The sequence below is a fragment of the Lipotes vexillifer genome, unplaced genomic scaffold (genome assembly GCF_000442215.2).
Source record: "Lipotes vexillifer unplaced genomic scaffold, Lipotes_vexillifer_v1.1 scaffold180, whole genome shotgun sequence".
Taxonomy (NCBI): Eukaryota; Metazoa; Chordata; class Mammalia; order Artiodactyla; family Lipotidae; genus Lipotes; species Lipotes vexillifer.
Genome location: NW_006796149.1, coordinates 973955 through 995123, shown reverse-complemented (window position 1 = coordinate 995123; position 21169 = coordinate 973955).

Genomic DNA, 21169 nt, shown 5'->3' with positions numbered 1-21169 from the left:
CTGCTGAACTGGCAGTCTCTCCTTGCTGGCTTTCTTTCCTTAGTGGAGAGTATTCCCTGATTCCCTGGGCTGGAAGCCTTTCTTCTTGGCTCTCTGTGAGACCTCTCTGTTCTCTCTATTGGATCCTGCTTCTCCCATGGGAACTTCTCAGTCAATTGAAACCCCATTCTTGAAACTCTGACTACATGCTCCACCAACTCTGTCTGCTTCTTTTCTTGTTGGCATGATTTTGCTGAGGATAATTTGGAACTTCACTGGCTTCTTTGGAAAACTTGAGACCTCCCTAAACTGGCTCCTCTAAGACCTGTGCCTTCCCATTGTGTTTGTTCCTCCTTCTTCCTCTTACTACGTTCATTGTTCTCTCCAGTTCCCTGAACCCTTTTATAAGTCCCCTTCAAACCCCTACCTCCTCCATCCCTCTCTCCGCCCTGCCAGACTTTTCCCTTCCCACTTAGCCCCTCATCTCCCTTGGATTTTAGGCTCCCTATCCTCCATCAGAAGCTCTCAAGGGACTCAGGGAACTCCAAAAGCACTTGAAGCTGAAAAGAGAAAAAAAGTTTATTTAGAAAGAGAGCTGGATGTTTTGTCCACTCAGATGTGCATTAGAGACATCCAGATAGCAACTAGTTGTCTTCTTGGTCACTGGCCTAAAATTTAGTTCACAGCCTCCATCAGATTACATATCAGGGCAAGAGAAAATTGTCAAAGGCTCCTCCACCAATACTGGTAGACAGGTAACCTTAACTTGTCCCATTTGTTGGAAATACAATTCAGACAAAAATATAAAGTGGAGATGAACCAGTGAGTTTGTATTACTATGTTTTACTGACTCAACTAAAATTTTAGAATGAAGACTGTAAGATCTCTGCATTTGCCTGAATATTTGTGTATGTTTGTTTGTATATATGTTATATGTACATTGATATTTTTCTATTTCTGGATAGTATGATCAAATTAACTTATAAAGTATTTCAAAGGAATTTCTTTGAATTGACTTAGAGATAAATGAGCACTTTTATAAATTTTTTCCTAAAACTCTAAAAAGTATAGAAACCAACCCAAATTTTTTTTAAGTTTAGATAATCTGAGATATTCTTTGGTAAATAAAGGTAGTTTTAAAATTGTTGGTAGAACAAAACATGCATGTCTTCAGAGGTTTCAGCATTAAATATAATGTGGATATACAATTTTTTCCTACCTAGGTTTATGAGTCAAACAGGCTTATATTATCTCTACTAGATATTCAAGATTATAAAACTATAACCCAACCTCAGAACAAAATGTACAACAAAAAGGAATTGCTTGATGCATGTCAAGCATGACAGTAAAAAAGAAAAAAAAAAGGAAAGAATCATGTTTAACTTTAGGTTTTCCACTTCTGTGATTTTTTTTTTTGATATTTTCCTGAATTGTTCACAAGAAAAATAAGATGATGGCTAGCTTTGTTTGATGTCTCATGAAATTTTCACGAGCAAGTCAAGCATAATTTTAAGAACAAGTGAATTAAATAAATATAAGTGGGATAAAAGTTTATAAATAAACTTTTCAACAATATTTATGCTTTATAATATGCCTAGTTAAAAATAGTTGTAAAAATCTTTTTGATAACTTGAACTCTTAAAGCTATAATAAGTTAAGTTAAATGATGGAATTCACTGAATGTCTAGATCATTTCCAAATCAGATAAAATATTGAGACATTAATTGCTAAACATGTGTTTAAGTATATCAACTTTTGACATCTTGTTTTTATACAGTATAGAGAAGCTAAATATATTTGCATCTGTTAATAAACATCAGAAATTGTACTATGAAAAAGACATCCCTCTAGAAAATTGTGAATTTATATATTCACAAATTTGCTACAGAATGACAGTATGTGGCAGACAGTTCACAATTGCCTGCTTCCTAGTAGTCACTGAAATTTGGGTTAGTAATTGTTAAAAATTCTAATCAATATGTATAAAATGAATCTATCAGAAATAATAAGGGCAAAGAAAAAAATTCTGTGTGCCGTAAAGTAAGATGTGTTTTTGATAAGGCAAGGTGTGAAGTATGCGTTTTTGTTAAGGGAGAAAAAGAGTAACTTTGTCCTAAAGTAGAATGGCTGATTGTTTCAGAATTAGAAATAAGAAAGAGTAAGACAAAAACTCAATAAATATTTAAAAAAAATTTTTAGAATGTTTATGGAAAAGAAATCTTGGAAAATGATTTTTTTTTCTCGTGTGGCCAAAGCTGGCCAAGATTGGATGGATTTATTTACTTAAAAAAAAACAACAAAAAACCTTAGCCTTAGTATTAATGGTGCATTGATGCAAAATTAGAACTTGATTTTCTCCCTGTGTTGCACTGACCAAGTTTTCTTAGATTATTGGTCTGCTCTTAAAAAGAAACTGTAAAAAAAAAAAAAAAAAAAAAAAGATTTTTCTTTACCTTTTAAGTAATCTGCCTGGGAAATCAAGATTTTATGTCTTGAAATACTTTCCTGTGCTTCATATTGTCTTCATCAGAAGCCTAAGAAGCCTAAGTCTTCTCGATATTAGAAGAGCTAAGTGGTTTGTTTGTTTGTTTGTTTACAACTATGTAACTTTCTGTATTTGCCCTTGAAATCTTTTAATTGTCACTTTGGTCAGATGGATAATTAAGTATTGTTTCACAGTGACCTGTGATCCTATTTTGTCAAGTGTTCAAACCTGCTGACATTTTTGACAACTTTCCAAAATCAGATTCTAAATGGAGTCTTTTTGACTTCAAACTGAGATTTCCCGGAAGCACTCCTAAAAAATCTCAAAGGATTTGTCTCTCACCTTGTAAAAGGAAGATATTAAGCTAATTAGGTTTATTTGGTGCATTAAGTTACATGGGAATCATTGTCAAATAAGAAGTGATGATTGGGCTTCCCTGGTGGCGCAGTGGTTAAGAATCCACCTGCCAATGCAAGGGACACGGGTTCCAGCCCTGGTCTGGGAAAATCTCGCATACCTCGGAGCAACTAAGCCCATGCGCCACAACTGTTGAAGCCCGCGCGCCTAGAGCCTGTGCTCCACGACAAGAGAAGCCACTGCAATGAGAAGCCCGCGCACTGCAACCAGGAGTAGCCCCCGCTCGCTGCAGCTAAAGAAAGCCTGTGCGCAGCAACGAAGACCCAACACAGCCATAAATTAATTAATCAATTAATTAATTAAAAAAAGAAGTGATGATAAATCTTCTTAGGTTATATGTATACACATGTTGCTTGATTATAGATATTCCAGAAATCGTATGAAGTTCTTAAAAATTTGCAATACCTTTGTTTCCAGTTATTATGTTAAAATGTTATATGCCACGGAAGTAACTATTTTCCTTATCAAATGAACTCTCATAAGAACTTTAACCATGGCTTTTTTTAAGTTTTTTGTTATTCCCAGGAAGTTACTGTTTTCCTTTTATTCTACTCTGAAAGCATTTACAATCAGCCACAGGTGAGAAGGCTCCATAATGGCATCACTTGAATAACTTTAAGACCATGCCATTGGACTGAGTGAGAATTTCCAGAACTAATGAAGAAGCTGATGAATTCATAAAACTGCTAACCCAAGATCAAGCAGAACAAGAATTAATTCATGGGACTGAATGAACTGATGAGGATGACTATAAATTTTTTAGGACTTTTTGTTTGAAACGTTGATGGCTCCTTAGTGTTTTGTTTTCCAGATTTAAGGAAACTCTTTTTCTCTTTTTTTTAAAGCTATCTATAACTTACAGAAATTTGGTAAGTTATGTCTTTGTAAATAGAATTGAAGCATTTATCTTTTCTCCCTACCTACTCGCTCCAGAAGTAACTCTTAGTATTCTTATTTTCATGGCAATATAGTCATTTGCATAAGTTCAATGAGAATCTGTTCTCCTTGTATCAAGACACAATTGGAAAAATTGGTTATATTTCTAAGGATTTGACTGGAATGCCATATTTAAGAATGATGTGCATCAAATCAGATATGACCAGACAGTATTAAGGAACTAAGGTTGACTTTCAGGAGGCAACGCTTACAAAAGCCCCCTTGGAAAAGCCAGTGTGTACCTGGCTTTTAGGTTTTCCTGCTTTACGGATGAGTAAGGAAGGTTACTTTTGGCAGAGGACCTCAGGATATTTTGGGGACACTGAGAAGAGAGGAATTCACCTGAATTAGTAGGCACTGCAGGCAAAATATGGTAGTGAATTCTTGGCTTGGCTTCTTAGCCTTGAGAAGCTTTTGAAAGCCCAATCTGGTATTCCTTTTGAACAATTCCAGCAAAGCGAACTCAGAAAAAGGGCCTAAGCAAGTTTTGCTGCGCTTGTATAAATAGACCAAGTTTAATGAGACCAGACGTACTTCGCAAATAAATTAGTCTTACTTTGATTATCTTTGATAGAAGTGGGGGTGACTGTAGGAAGAATTTTGTTTGTTTCAATGGACAACTATAGTGCAGAACCCTTGTGGACTCTGTCTTGCACATTTTGCTAGTCCTTACTAAATCCTGAATTCTAGTTTCTTCCAATATCTAGCTACAACTCTCCAAATGTTTCCAATTTTTCTCCCTTCTGATTTGGAACTAAAACTGCCCTTCTCCTGAAAGCCTGTGAGGTGAAGCTGGAGGACTTGACATAAACTTAAAAAAAAATGACCACAACGGATCATGTATGGGCCACCTGCATGCCTCCTACTGTATGAACCATTCAGAAAGTTCACTAGGAAAAAAAAAAGAAAAGGGACTTCCCTGGCAGTCCAGTGTTTACGACTCCAACTTCCACTGCAGGAGGCGTGGGTTTGATCCCTAGTCAGGGAACTAGGAACCCAAATGCCAGGAGGCCAAAAAAAAAAAGAAAAAGTTCACTGGAACACCTGGTGCCATCACCCAAGGCATTCAAACTGCAAACCAGGAAAATTCATTAGAGGGCCACTTCCATCTTCACTCCATCTGATAAAGATGCTTCAAGCTCAAGGCTAAAAATCTTGACTGGCTATCCTCAGAAATTAATTTTTTAACTATTAATTTTTGATTTTCTTTTATTTTCACAAAGCTCCCCTTATTAAATGCCTGACTGCTAGCACCATCCAACAAATACCTTCTACTACCAAGTCCCAAAAGATGAGTCAGCTGGTCCTTAATGAACAAAAGGTGACTGAAAGAGAAAATGGACTTACATTATTCAGAGGAAAGAAGAATGTCTCTTCTTTCTTTGAACAAAAGGGGTATTGGCAAAGATCGCTTACTTGACGAACTTTAGTCAGGCTCCTGGACCTTCTCTTAGGCTTATCTGTGCACTTCCTTGTAAAATCTAGTTTTAGCAGGAGCCCTGATAAGTCAGTTTACCATAGCCCCACACCTTTGGTATCTGATCACCCTTGATATTTGATCAGGTTCCTGATCTTCTAGCATCCCCTAAGTGAGGTCTGATCACCCTGGCCTGTCTTCAGCAAGAATCCTATTAGGTGAGTTTAGCCAGAACCCCTCTTACTCCTGATGTTTCCTCTTAGTAATTGTCCATCTATTGACTGCCCCCCCATCCCCACACCCCCACACCCCCGCTTCTTGGTTATAAATTCCCAGTTGCCCCTGCTGTATTCAGAACTGAGTCCAGTCTCTCTTCCCTATTGCGAAATCCCATCGCAGTGGTTCCTATACCTATCGTGATGGTCCTGAATCAAGTCTGCCTGTACTATCTTTAATAAGTGTCATTGAATATATTCTTTCTTTAATGCCACCTACTCTAACCCCTGTACAAATCTCAAGGACTTGTGGCTATAACCTGTGCTATTAAGGAAGAAAATTGACCAGATAAAACCATTCACTTGATTTAATGGATTATTCTTCTGAGCATAAAAGAATGCTTCAGGGAAAAAGAATCTTAACCCAAAGCATGCCTTAATAATCGTGAGATTTTACACAGCAGAGGCAGAGGTGTTTAGGGGTTGGTGGGCCTTTCTGGTGACTCTTTAGGTCAGATCTCTTCTGACTTCCCTCCAAGATGGCTCCCTTTCAACACTAGGTCTTTGCATCTGCTGTTCCACTGACCAACACTTTGTCTCCCTCCCCCATTCCTTGGCCTAGTTAACCTCTACTCATCCTTTAGATCTTAGCTAAAGCATTGCTTTCTCAGAGAAGCCCTTGCTGACCTCTCTGACTAGGTCAGACTCTCCTAACCCCTCTGACTAGGTCAGACTCTCCTAACTTTGCCTCTCAAAACACCATGAACACTCCTTCCTAGCACTTGTCGCAGCTTCAGTTTTTCATATGTTCGTGTGGTTATTTGATTGTTGACTGACTCCTCTACTCCATACCAAATTCCACAAGGGCAGCAGTGATGCCTGCTCTTTGTATCTGCAGCACATGGCACCTTACCTGGTGCATGGTGGTCTTCCAATAAATGGTTGTTGAATGAATGGACTAAGGGCCTTCAGGGACTTTAGGTATTTCCCTTTCCACTCTCTTCATCCCCATGCCATACTGAAGGCCAAGGATATACATCACTATCATTCCACAGAAACCTATAAATGTAAAATCTGTTAGACCAAAGCAAAAGATGTTAAACAGTCTCTTCTTTCTTATCCCCTCAACATATTCCATTTTCAATGTTCTGTATCAACACTGTTTCACTGAAGCACATACATATGTGTGCCTCTCTGGTGTGGAGTCCTTACCAAGCTTATCATAACATTCCTTGAGACTCTGAATAAAACAAGCATAATCACACTGTGACCAAACTTGTGGGACCAAGCTTGCTGTTCAAGGCCCACAGCACTAGGATGCTGTCCTCCTCAGAAGTTGATTAGCATGACTTAGACCATTGAATTAGGATTCCCTGCCTCCCAAGCAAAGATTAATTTGGACTGTTTCTGTTTTTGCATTGGAAAAAGAGGTTTCCAGCTTTTACAGATAAGATCTTGGTCATTTACAAAGGCTATTACCTTTTTTCTCTACCCTGAGGCCATGATGGTCACATACTGTCATTGTTGGGTCCACCTCACCCTGGGAGGTCTTTCTAAAAGCTGAAAGACAACACTCTGGCCTCAGACTAAATGTGGAGTGGAAATGGCCTGGCTTCTTGGCGGCTTCTCTGTCCCACTGACAGCAGCCCAGCTTGTGGAGGCATCTGGTATCAAGAATATCTTGAGCTCAGGTCCTGAGAAAATTTTTCTCTGATGCTTTTGTGGAAAAAAAAAAAAAGCTTTAAAGCCCGTGTGTGTGTGTGTGTGTGTGTGTGTGTGTGTGTGTGTGTGTGTATTATATGTCAAGTGTTTTAAAAAACCTTAGAACTAACCAAAATGGGTTTCAGGTCATTTATGATTGAGACTTTTTATAGCTGTTAGGGTTGAGGAGCAGAGATTAAGTTTCATCAAGTTTTTTATAACTGCAGTTATTTTGGAGGAGTGAGGGTGGGAAAGCAGATTGTAATTTAAATTGTGTGCTAGACATTTTCCATCCAGCTTAATATGAAGATTTAGGAGTCAGGATTTGGGATCTTCAGCGCAAACTGACTTCAGGCTTCTTCCAAGGAACAGGCAGAAGAAAAGAACAGTGAGAGTAACGTTGATTAAGTGTGTTGGCTCAGGTGTTGGTCAGAATCTCAGGTTCTTAGCTGCGTGACTTCTGGACAGTTCTCTCTCTGAGCCTATCTGCAAACTGGGAAGAGTAATTCTTACTTTTCAAGTTATAAGGATTATTTGAACTAATATATATAAAAGTGCTTAGTACAGTTTTAGGCACACGTTAAGTGCACAATAAATGGTGGCTTTTGTTATAATTACTATTTCTATAATATGCCCAAACCAAACTTGACTCTTTAGGGCAGCTCCCTTAAGGTGGCAAGAGGAATCTAGATTGCAGTTTCTATGTGGTCTGGAGGGTGCAGGAATTCAAGAAACAGAAGGAGCCCATTCTGGAGCAGCTATCTCTAATCTCTCTTTATTAATGGCAGTCACATGTGGATGATGCTTACAGTTTACAACATGCTTTATCCTCCCCCCCTCTCCAACATCTTATTTTTTTGTTACAAAAACTTGTGGGGTAAATAATGTTTGCCAGTTCTTAGATAAGGAAACTGAGGCCCAGGGAGGTTACCTGGCTAGCCCAAAGTTGCACAGCTAATAAATGCCAGAACCAGGATCTAAATTCGGGTCTTCTAATTCCTAATTTAGGGGTTCTTTCTATTATACTACAGCAGTCAAAGTTCAAGTAATATCAGAATCAGAAATTTAAAAGTATGTATTCTACTTCTATAACGAATGATGATGCTATGTTTTTTTTAATTTTATTTTATTGAAGTATAGTTGATTTACAATGTGTTAATTTCTGCTGTACAGCAAAGTGATTCAGTGAGATTTTATATATATATATATATATATATATATATATATAAATTCCTTTTCATATTCTTTTTCATAATGGTTTACCACAGGGTATTGAATATAGTTCCCTGTGCTCTACAGTAGGACCTTTTTGCGTATCCATTCTGTATATAATAGTTTGCATCTACTAGTCCCAAACTCCCAATCCAAGCCTCCCCCACTCCCCTCCCCCTTGGCAACCACATGTCTGTTCTCTATGTCAGTGAGTTTGTTTCTGTTTTGTAGATAAGTTCATTTGTGTCATATTTTAGATTCCACATATAAGTGATATCATATGATATTTATCTTTTTCTATCTGACTCACTTCGCTTAGTATGATAAACTCTAGGTCCATCCATGTTGCTGCAAATGACATTATTTCATTCTTTTTTATGGCTGAGTAATATTCCATCGTATATATCTACTACATCTTCTTTATCCCTTCGTCTTTTGACGGACATTTAGGTTGTTTCCATATCTTGGCTATTGCAAATAGTGCTGCTATGAACATAGGGGCACATGTATCTTTTTGAATTATATCCAGAGATGTGCCCAGGAGTGGGATTGTTGGATCATATGGCAACTCTATTTTTAGTTTTTTCAGGAACCTCCATACTGTTTTCCATAGTGACTGTACCAATTTACATTCCCACCAACGATGTAGGAGGGTGCCCTTTTCTCCACATCCTCTCCAACATTTGTTATTTGTAGACTTTTTAATGATGGCCATTCTGACCAGTGTGAGGTGATACCTTATTGTAGTTTTGATTTTCATTTCTCTAATAATTAGCAATGTTGAGCATCTTTTCATGTGCCTATTGGCCATCTGTATGTCTTCTATATGAGCTGTTTGTATATTTTGGAAATTAAGCCCTTGCTTGTTGTATGATTTGCAAATATTTTCTCCCAGTTTGTAGGCTGTCTTTTCGTTTTGTTTATGATTTCCTTTGCCGTACAAAAACTTGTAAGTTTGATTAGGTCCTATTTGTTTATTTTTGCTTTTATTTCTGTTGCCTTGGGAGACTGATCTAAGAAAACATTGGTACAATTTATGTCAGAATGTTTTGTCTATGATCTCTTCTAGGAGTTTTATGATGTCATGTCTTGTGTTTAAGCCTTTAAGCCATTTTGAGTTTATTTTTGTGTATTGTATGAGGGTGTGTTCTAACTTCATTGATTTATATGTGGCTGTCCAACTTTCCCAACACCACTTGCTGAAGAGACTGTCTTTTTTCATCGTATCTTCTTGCTTCCTTTGTCGAAGATTAATTGACCATAGGTGTGTGGGTTTATTTCTGAGCTCTCTATTCTGTTCCATTGATCCATATGTCTGTTTTTTGTGCCAATACCACAGTGTTTTGATTACTGTAGCTTTGTAGTATTGTCTGAAGTCTGCCTCCTGCTTTGTTCTTTTTCCTCAGGATTGCTTTGGAAATTCTGGGTCTTTTATGGTTCCATATAAATTTTAGGATTATTTGTTCTAGTTCTGTGCAAACAGTCATGGGTAATTTGATTAAATCTGTATATTGCTCTGGGTAGTATGGCCATTTTAACAATATTAATTCTTCCAATCCAAGAGCATGGGATGATGATGCTATCTTTTGTTAGCCTCACATAACAGTTTGATGAAAATTTCAGATGATCTTATTCACTTGCTCCTCACAAAGTGCCTGGAAGATGTGAGTTTCTTCAGATGAGAAGGGTATTAAATTTAGAAGTTTAGGGTCTTTAGGAGCTTGTTTAAATTTACTGGGGTCTGGTGATGGTACAAACCAGACCTGTTTCCCAAAGACAGCCCCTCTGTGACCCCGCAGGACTCACCTGCACAGGGACAAGCACCTGCTAAACTCCCAGTTTGTGTGAATTAAATGATAATAGCTCACAGTCAGGTAATTACATGCATTTCCTCATTTATTCCTCAAGACAGCCCACCAGAGTCTAGAGACATGGCAAGCTGGGGAAGATTCTGCCTGAGTCTCATGTCCATGCTTAAACACCACACACACTCCTCTTTGATAAATCAGGCCAGGCTTCCTGATGCTTAATGTGGGACCCTTTCTGGTACTAACTGGTTTAGTGCAGGTCAATAAAAGCCAAAGTTCCAAATCAAGTATGAAAACTAATAAACCAACAAATCCCCAGAAACCTATCAAGAGGCAAGAACAGAGATGAATGAGATCTGAGGCGCTCTCTGCAGCTCTCCTCCTAGCAACTGCAGTCAACATACATCATGTTCCCCCACCTTGAGGTCCCCATCCTCAGCTTTGAAAGTAACTAAAACACTCCACAGTTCCTGATGCTCTGTTGGGATGAACAGACTGCAGAAACTGAACAATCTCAAGTTATTTTTGTTTAAAAAAGAACAATAGGTTTTAAAAAGTAGTGTGCTTTTGATCCCTGTCTGCAAGTGAGCACCAGCTTAGCTTCTTCCTCTCTTCTCTGCTACTCCCTCTCTTTCCCCTTGTTGTACAGCTATTGGCCACAAGTTCAGGACTGTATAATCCTTCGTCCAGTGTCAAAGGCCTTTCAAGCTCCCATCCTGAACCATCAAAGATTCCTTAACTTCCTTTTAGTCTCTATAAATATCAATCTATTGTTCTGTCTGTTTCTTGTACCGGGCCCTGAACCTCTTGACAACAGCTTGATTCAGGGGAAAGCTGAGATCTTAAACATTTCAGAGAAGCAGTAGGTGATGAGAGCATTACTGTAGCTACTGAACTGATCCTTGGAGCAAAAAAGAGAAAAAAATGTTTGGTTTCAGAATTATAAGAATTTTTTCGTTGAACAATATACCAACCAGGGCAGCACATTAGCTGATCATGTTGCCACAGAAGTGTTTCCTCCCAAAGAGGAAGGAGTTGAAAGATAAGAAGGGTTACAGGTAGGCACAGAATGAGCTGCTAGGCAAAGGTGGCAAAACACTGAACTGAAATGCATTGAGAATCACGGTATCTGAGAAGCTAGCAGTAGGATTAAGGATGGCCAAAGAGAAAATTCAGTCTTCCTTTGACCAAAGACTAGAGCAAAGCTGTTCTTTTCCTACCCTACGAATGGTTAAGAGGGAAGAGAGCAACCACTGGCCTGTCTATTGACAAGCCAATGGGATATGCTGGGTCTAAACAAGTTGTTTCTTAGCCAGGCAGTTAGTGGCAGGCACTGGAACTCTTAACTTCTCAGAGCCTCTAACCACTACACAACCCAGTTTCTCTAGCCCTCAAAAGTGATCTCAAGTTCCGGTACTCTACAGAAGGCAGCATGGTGTAGACAGGGTTTCCCAAACTTTAGCCTGCATCAAGATCCCCAGGAGAGCATCTACAAACAGAGATTCCCAGGCCCCACACCAGAATTTCAGATTCAGTAAGTCTGAGGAAGGCCCAAGAATTTGTATTTCTAACAATTTCCCAGTTGATGCTGGTCTGGGGACCATGCTTTGAGAACCATTGGTGTAAAGGAAAAACAAAGACTTGGGAGTAGGCAGACATGGATTCTGGTCCAGGTTCTTCTACTTCCTGTGTGTTTTTGAGTGAGCCACTTCTTTGAGTTTTGGTTTTCTCATCTAGCAGGGCAAATAATGGTAGATACCCATACTAAGCACTTGTCAAGGGCTGGCTCTCCAAATATCACCAACACAACCTGTTGATAAGACAAAGGTATGTTTATTGTTTGCTGTGGCAAGGTAGATAACCAGCTAGGCAGAGCCTGGGTGATGTCTCTGAGGGGAAAGAGCAAGGTCAAATTTTATTGAGGATTGGAAGTTTGGTTTAAGGTACTCTTTCAGTGAGGGGGCTTTTTAAACAAATTGAAGTATAGTTGACTTACAATGTTGTGTTAGTCTCAGGTATATAGCAAAGTGATTCAGTATTTCTGATTTATATATAAGTTCATTTGTATCCTTTTTTTTTTTCGATTCCACATATAAGTGATATATGATCTTTGTCTGGCTTACTTCACTTAGTGTGATAATCTCTAGGTCCATCCATGTTGCTGCAAATAGCATTATTTCATTCTTGTTTATGGAGTAATATTCCTCAGTGGGGGGGCTTGATTAGATAAGGATAATAATACAATAATTTAGGATTGGAAGCAGCAAGAAAAGGATTTTGAGGTGAGGAATTTGAAGATCCTTAGGGTATTAACTGACTATTGATGCTTCCTGTTGAAGAGGTGAAACTTCTTTTTGGGAAGTTCCTGTAATGCACAGTCGGGTGATTTACCTGGGCAAGAGTCTTCTGGCTTAGTTAAAGCTATGATAATGAGGACAGTGGAGTAATAAGTTCTGTTAATGTATTGTTGAAAGTTAGGGGTATGTGTGTGTGTGTGTTTGGGGGAGGGGAAGGGTTAGATAGTTCTAGTCCTCAGTTTCCAAGCTGTGTGTGTGGGATAGATGATTTCTATTCTCACCCTCAACTCTTGAACTTATTGCTTGGATGAACACAATGAATGCTCATCTTTTATTTTAGGTATTTTCTCCAGGCTAGAACACAATGGGACATAACCTGAGGACACTATCTGTGTGAGATTCTACAAGTTCGCTATTGTTGAGTTACATTGTGTGTCAATGCCAAGATCCACCCCCCACGCCCAAATTTGAATGTGTGAAGTGTCAATGCATATAGATGACCCTCAGGTCACCCAGAGCTGAGAAACTTCTCTTCAGAACAGTTGCATCTGGAGACTTATCGGCAGGAATGGCATCCATTCCTTTGTTGGATTTTAGAATATTTTGGAGTGAAGATAGATAACAACTTTGAAATGACAGTTAGGCCTTTGTTTCCTGAGGATAGAGCCTCCTAGAAGTGGTGGACCCCTTGGTAATGACCACAATGAGGGCTGCATTGATGTGGACTGCTTTCCATTTACTTAAGAAGTTCATATCTTTAATGTGTTTCTTATTTTACAAATACAAAATAAGTGTCACTGATCACTCAAGTTTTATATAACATTTTAGGAAAAAATGACAAATTTGGTCTCTAAAGGGTCAGAGTGCAGAATGAACTATAGAGTTAACTGATATCTTTAATAACAATAAAGGTATATTCCATGAATTAAATATGAGCTAAAAAAACAAAACCTCCAATTAAATCTCAACACTCTAATATTGTGCAGCCAACTCAAGCAATATTTTCTAGGAAATTATTTTACCTTTTCTATTGGTGAACTACTTTTGTCTCCAGGTATTTGATCTTATTTGGCAAAAAGAAAAATTTGGGGCTAATGGAAGAGTGGCTTTGAAAGCATAGGAATGGTGCTACATTACATACTTTTTATTGTAAAAATAAAAAAGATATGTTTAAGATCTTGGATAGTACAAATTTAGTGTGAACTTTAATAACCAAGTACTAGCTGAAAGAAAGCAGACCTAATCATTTAGACAGCAAGAACACCCTGAATTCATGAAAAATAAGAAATATAGACTGTATTTTTAAGAAAGAGGACATATAGTAAGTGGAGATAGTACAGTCTAATAGCATACACTTATTGAAATTCATACCAGTTACAGCATTATGCTAGATCCTGGGAATGTAAAAGTCAGGGACAGTATCAGTGCTTGTTCTTTTTTTTTTTTTTTTTTTTTTTTTTTTTTTTTTGCGGTACGCGGGCCTCTCACTGTTGTGGCCTCTCCCGTTGCGGAGCACAGGTTTTTTCTGTACGCGGGCCTCTCACTGTTGTGGCCTCTCCCGTTGCGGAGCACAGGCTCCGGACGCGCAGGCTCAGCGGCCATGGGTCACGGGCCCAGCCGCTCCGTGGCATGTGGGATCTTCCCGGACTGGGGCACGAACCCGTGTTCCCTGCATTGGCGGGCGGACTCTCAACCACTGCGCCACCGGGGAAGCCCCAGTGCTTGTTCTTGAGCTCATTTTTTAGAAGGGGAGACTGAGGTGAAAACATGAAAGTTAGAATATAGCAAGTGCTATGGTAGAAGGGGTTACAAAATGCTGGGGGTCGGTAGAAGGTTTCAGGAAGAGATCATGTATTAGTTATGTATTGCTGTTTAACGGTAACCCCAAATGTAGTGCCTTTGAACAATAAACACATAGCTCCTGAGGGCCAAGAAACCTGGAGTGGCTTAGCTGGGTGCCTCTGGCTCAGGATCTCTCACGAGGTTGCAGTCATGATGTTGGCCAGGGTTGCTGAAATCTGAAGGCTTGACTGGGGGAGGATCCACTTTCAAGGTGGTTCATTCACATGGCTCTTGGCAGGAAGCCTCAGTTCTCTGCCATGGAGGTCTCTCTATAGGGCTACTCATACCACGGCAGCTAAACCCATCCCAGAGTGAGGGATCTAAGAGAGAGGAAGGCAAAAGCCACAATGTCTTTTATAACCTAGCCTCAGGAGTGACATTCTGTTATCCTCCTTAGCCTATTGATCATGCAGATCAACCTGATACAGTGTGAGAGAGATGTGACCTCCAAGAGGCTGGGATCATTGGGGGCCATCCTGGAGAATGGCTACCACGATACTACCTAACTCTAGTAGAAGTTCCTAGGGAATATACTTTGATAAACTGTTATTCAAAATACTTTTTAGTTAACTGATAAACTTAACTGATAATTTTTAACTGGAATATAAATGTCTGTATACAAAAGGAGAATAATAATACTGGCCAATATATATTGAACTCTTTCTATAGGGCAGGTACTCTCAAAGTACTTTCCATGTGTCATCTCTTTGAGGGACAGTACAGCATAGTGTTTAAACATTTGAATTATAGAGCCACATAGGCTTTTTTTTTATTTTTAATATTGGCATATTGGGGCATATTACTTAACCAATCTGTGCCTTAGTTTTTTTTATCCATAGGCAGAAGGAATAGCACATCTCTGGTAGGATTGTCTTGAGAATAAAGTAAGCCCAGACACCATGCTCTCCCCTAATTGTTGGAACACTTAGGTCCCAAAACCCATATATTTTTTTCCCTTTTCTTCATTTATTTTTTACCCGTGGGAAACTGCAGGGCATGAGCACCACATTAGACTGACCCAGTAGGAAGCAAGGAAGTCTCAGTTCAGAGTTGGATGTCCTCTACAAAATTAATCTGGTCAGCTCCTATAATGCCAGTCATCTAGGCTGTTTCAAGCTGTCAGTCTACTATTATGTTCACTCCTGATGAAAAAAATGAAAAAAAAAAAAAAAAGGTGGATCACCTCATAGACTGTTGGGCAAGTATCTAACTACTCCCTAGGGAAGGCAGTTGTGCTCAGTGGCTGGGAGCAACCCACACTTTTTTCCATTCGACGTTGAAGCTGGCCAATAAGCCACCCTAGGTGTCCCTCTGACCTCATGCCCTATGACTGAGGACATTCTCTGTTTTGGCCCTGGCACCCCTTGAAGTCCCACCTTCTATTCTCATCTGGGTCAATCTGGTTGAATTCAGCTCCTGTCATTTTTATCTCTTTAGCATTGGCCAAAATGTTACTGCAGGACCACCTCTATCCCTGAAACTATTTTTATATTTAGAAAATAGAAACCTTGGATACTAGTGCTGGCTCCTCCTCAGCTAGGTCATCTGCCCAAAGCCTTCCCAGGTTACTGCAGGCATGCCATTGCATTCACATATCACTCTGAATTGTGAAAACAGCTTTCCCAAACTAAACAATCAAACGTCCCAGACAAGTTTATCTGAATTTGTAAAGATCTCTGAGGATGTTTCTTTTCCTTTTCTTGTGCACAGTTATTTAAAAATAAATGGTAAGGGGCTTCCCTGGTGGCGCAGTGGTTGAGAGTCCGCCTGCCGATGCAGGGGACACGGGTTCGTGTCCCTGTCCGGGAAGATCCCACATGCCGCGGAGCGGCTGGGCCCGTGAGCCATGGCCGCTGAGCCTGCGCGTCCGGAGCCTGTGCTCCGCAACGGGAGAGGTCACAACAGTGAGAGGCCCGCATACCGCAAAAAATAAAGATTAAAATTAAAAAAGACCCTTTAAAATGTACGTGAGAAACACCAACTACTCACCAGGGATTAAGCTTCAAATGAGAACCGAGTAAGAACTGCATTAGTCAAGTAAACCCTCAGTAGCTGATGGCTGTCTATTGGGCTCCTATACTTACCTTCTTATGATGAATGGCAAGATTTACCATCACCAAGATAAAGGGCTTATCTGAAGTTTGAGCAGCCTCCACCTTTCCCGGGGAGGCTGCCATCCCTGGCCCCAGTTCCTACCTGCTGGCAACACAGCATCTATAGTCAGCTGTCCACAGTTGGGGTGAGATTGGGCCTGGGAGGCCGGAGCCAGCTCCTGGTTCACATCTGCTAAGCCCTCTCCTTCCCTTTGTTGAAACGTCTCAAATTGTCTCCTTAGAGAAATCTGCTTAAAATCATTTCCCTGTCCCCACAGGCAACCATCCATCCAGTCTAGCCACTCCCTATGGATTTTTTTCATAAACAAACGAGAGCATCTTTCTTCACAAAAAGAATATAAAAGACACAAGGGTGTATGTATCTGTCCATCTTATTGCCTTCAGAACCACACAGTTTGAGGAAATGACCCCATTCTGAGACTTCGCACTGTTGTGAGTTAGGGGTGTGCTCAAGATTGTGGGCTTTGCAGTGGGACATTTTGGTTCCAATTCTGCCACTTAGTAGAAGTGCTATCCAACCACCCTAAGCCCTATTTTCTTCACTGGTAAAATATAAATAATCATGGTGTTTACCTCATGGAGTTGTTGTGAAGTTTACGGAACCATATAAAGCATCTTGGAAGTGCCTGGAATATATAAGCACTCAGTATTCCACTTATTATCATAATTATTAATAAAAAAAAGTCCATCTACACTTAAGGTTTCTTCCTGAGGCCTTGTGGGAAGGTGTGACTGAAGCTATCTCACTGTAGTCTATTGCTACAACTAATAATGCAGGCACCATTTTATCCATTATTATTAACAATTCATATTTTAGAAAATTGAATCTAAAGTGGTCAAGTGACTTGCCCAAAGTTGTCTCGTGTCAGAGCTGGGACTCAAACTGATTTTCTCAAATTTCACCTGAGTGCCAAGCTCAGGGTTTAACATTAAATCACAGTTTCTTTAGCAAGGTAGATGGATATGCAGGAAAACAAACAACAACGACAGCAACAACAAAACGATCATAAAATGTAATGAGCACTATAACAGGGATACACATAAGTTGTGTTAGTAACTCAGATCAGAGAACAGTTAATTTGGGGGTGAGGAAGGGGTGGAGGTTAGAATGGGGTGAAGTTATGGAGGCTCTGAAGAATGGTTATTGTTGTCTTATCTAGCGGACTTCTGGAAGAAGAGGTCACAAACTGGGCTGCTTGCAGACATTTTATTTGTCCTTCAAAGTGTTTAAAATTATTTTGAATTAATTGCCAACATTTAACAACAGGAGATTGCACATAAAAATAGAAATTTCTAGCTTCTCTTGGAAAATCAGATCTGTTGACATGGTTGGCCATAGTTCCATGCATTGTCAGTTGGCTGCTTCAGCCTGGGCTGACCTCTGACACTGTCCCCACTGGGCCTCTTTTTGACCCTTGAAAAAGGTCAAGAAATTGAGAAGATAAGATTTTCATAAGCACATCAACAACTAAGCATGAAAATTTAAAGTGCTAGAGGGGCAAGAACAATCTTTGTTTACTTAAGTAGATTAAAATAGTCAAGAAATCTACTATTTGTTGACTAAACATATCCTTTCCTACTTAGATTCCAAGGGACCATACACTTTGGTCCAGTGTATGTCTATATGTGATTAAAACAAGGGAAAGAAAGTTGGAAACCCTATGGAGACTGTGGAGGTATTGAAGTGCATTCAGAAAGAATATGCTTCTGAAAAGGGCTGTCTAAGGCTTGCATGCCACCATGTTTTCTGGCTTTGCTGATTGCTATTAGACATACATTAATAAAAATTAATTAACTAATTTATAACTTATTCTATTTTTCAAATTTCCATAAATGAACATACAATTTAACACAGGGGTTTCAAGCATGTTTGACCATGACCCACAGTATGAAATACATTTTTCATCACACACATGCACATACATTCATCAGTGCATAGGCACTTGGGTTGTTTCTACCTTTTGGTTACTGTGAATAATGCTACTATGAACATGGATGTACAAATATCTGTTCCAGTCCCTGCTTTCAATTACTTTGGATATATACCCAGAAATGGAATTGCTGGATCACACTTCTATTTTTAATTTTTTGAGAAGACAATGATTTTTACAAAGATTACAGCTACTGTGAAATAATGTACTGCATTAGAATGTGTTTCTGTGTTTCCATTGCTTACCAGCACCCTGCCAAGTTTGCAAGTAGGAATTCTCAAAGAATTTTTGTTACCATGGTTGTGAGGAGCACAGGATTCTGTAGAGGCATTATTAGAATAGAACCAATCTCTGAGAATTATCTGCCCCTCAGTGATGAATAAATGAACACTCATTAAGAAACTCAGTATGATAATTGAGAAATTGCCTCTGCCTTCTGTGTTAAAACGTACACATTTATTAGTCTAGTCTATTTCATGTCATGACTATAAAATCTTTACAAATGCTACTTTTCTCCAAGTGCTAAGCAGTCTCAAATAAGAGCAAAAAATGAGGAAAGGTCCTAAATCCAATCAGAGCCATCTATATTTACATTAAACAAGATAGAAAGCCCCAATAAAACCAAAAACTCCAACTCTTATTTCTAAAATTACACGTAATGCAGGTTCACTGTGGGATAATTAAAAAATTATGGAGACATAAAAATAAAGAAATTGAAACTATCTGTAATCCCACCCCCTTTTGTTAAATTCTTCCAGGTTATTTTCTAGGCATAAATGCATTTTGTGTAATTTTGAACTATAAAATAGGGTCACACTATAATTTATTGTTTTGTAACTTGTTTTTACCCAATAGTATATTGTACATGTATTTGCATGTCATATCTTTTTTCATGATATGATGTTTACAATCACAAACTATCCACCTTATGGATATCATTTAATTAGTTTTTTCGATGTTGTATTATTGGATTTTTTTCTTTGAAATTTTATTTTGCTAATATGACAATGAATATTTTCACAGCTAAATTTTTAATTTCATCTGTACTTTTTCAGGATAAATTTAAAAGATAATATGGCTTCTACAAATGGTATGTTTAGATTCTTATTTTTTCAAAAAGAAAATATTTGAATGTTTTTCAATATAGAAAGTAATGTATGAGTAATATAGGGACTTCCCTGGCAGTCCAGTGGTGAAGACTCTGCCCTTCCATTGCAGGGGCTCGGGTTCGATCCCTTGCCGGGGAACTAAGGTCCCGCATGCCACACGGCACGGCACCCCTCCCCAAAAGAGAAAAAAAGATAGTATAAATTTATTACAGGTTTGCAGGTTTGCATATTACAAAATGGAATAAAAAGAAAAATTAAAATTGCTCCTAGTCCTTAAGGTAATAGTTGTTAACAATTTAGTGAACATCTTTTAGATTTTCAATGCATGTATACAAACACACATATTTACAAAAATGAGATCTGACTCTACATTTGTTTGGCAGCCTTATGTTTTAACTTGACAGATGGTGGATTTTTTTCCATGCTGTTAAATACTCTTCTACAGTATAATTTTTGATGGTTTCAAACTATTTCTTTGTGGAGGAGGAAAAACTTTTTTTTTTTTTTTTTTGCGGTACACGGGCCTCTCACTGTTGTGGCCTGTCCCGTTGCAGAGCACAGGCTTCGGACGCGCAGGCTCAGCGGCCATGGCTCACGGGCCCAGCCGCTCCGCGGCATGTGGGATCTTCCCGGAGCGGGGCACGAACCGTGTCCCCTGCATCGGCAGGTGGACTCTCAACCACTGCGCCACCAGGAAAACCCAGGAAAAAAACTTTTTCTCTACCCTCTTAGGTTATATCTCGGGGGTGGGGGGGCGCTGAGAATTTAACTGAAAAGAGACAGTAAGAGAAAAAAAAAAGATTTTTTATTCATGTTATGTGCATGGGAATTCACAGAAAATTGTGACTCAAGAAGGTGATTAGAATTTGGGGCTTATATACCATCATGATAGGGAAGAAAAGGGGGAAAAGGATACTTTTGGGAAAAACAAATGACTTTTGGGGAAGGTAAATGAGCCTTTATGGGGATAGGTAGGAGATATACTAGCTTAGAGACAATGTCTATTTAGGTGGTTTCTTATCTGGTGCTATCTCCAGTGATAGGAGTCAATCTTTCCTGGTTTCCTGGAGGGCATTTATGACAGTTGAATTCTTTTGGGAGGCTCTGCTTTTAGTCAGATAAGGACAATTCAGAAAAGAAAACTCTTCACAGTGGTATATTCAGAATTCCTTCACCAGTGTGGCACATATATACAGTGGAATATTACTCAGCCATAAAAAGAAATGAAATTGAGTTATTTGTAGTGAGGTGGATGGACCTAGAGTCTGTCATACAGAGTGAAGTAAGTCAGAAAGAGAAAAACGAATACCGTATGCTAACACATATATATGGACTCTAAAAAGAAAAGGTTCTGACAAACCTAGGGGCAGGACAGGAATAAAGACGCAGACGTAGAGAATGGACTTGAGGGCATGGGGAGGGGGAAAGGTAAGCTGGGATGAAGTGAGAGAGTGGCATGGACATATATACACTACCAAATGTAAAATAGATAGCTAGTGGGAAGCAGCCACATAGCACAGGGAGATCAGCTCGGTGCTTTGTGACCACCTAGAGGGATGGGATAGGGAGGGTGGGAGGGAGACGCAAGAGGGAGGACATATGGGGATATATGTATACATATAGCTGATTCACTTTGTTGTACAGTAGCAACTAACACACCATTGTAAAGCAATTATACTCCAATAAAGTTGTTAAAAAAAAAAAAA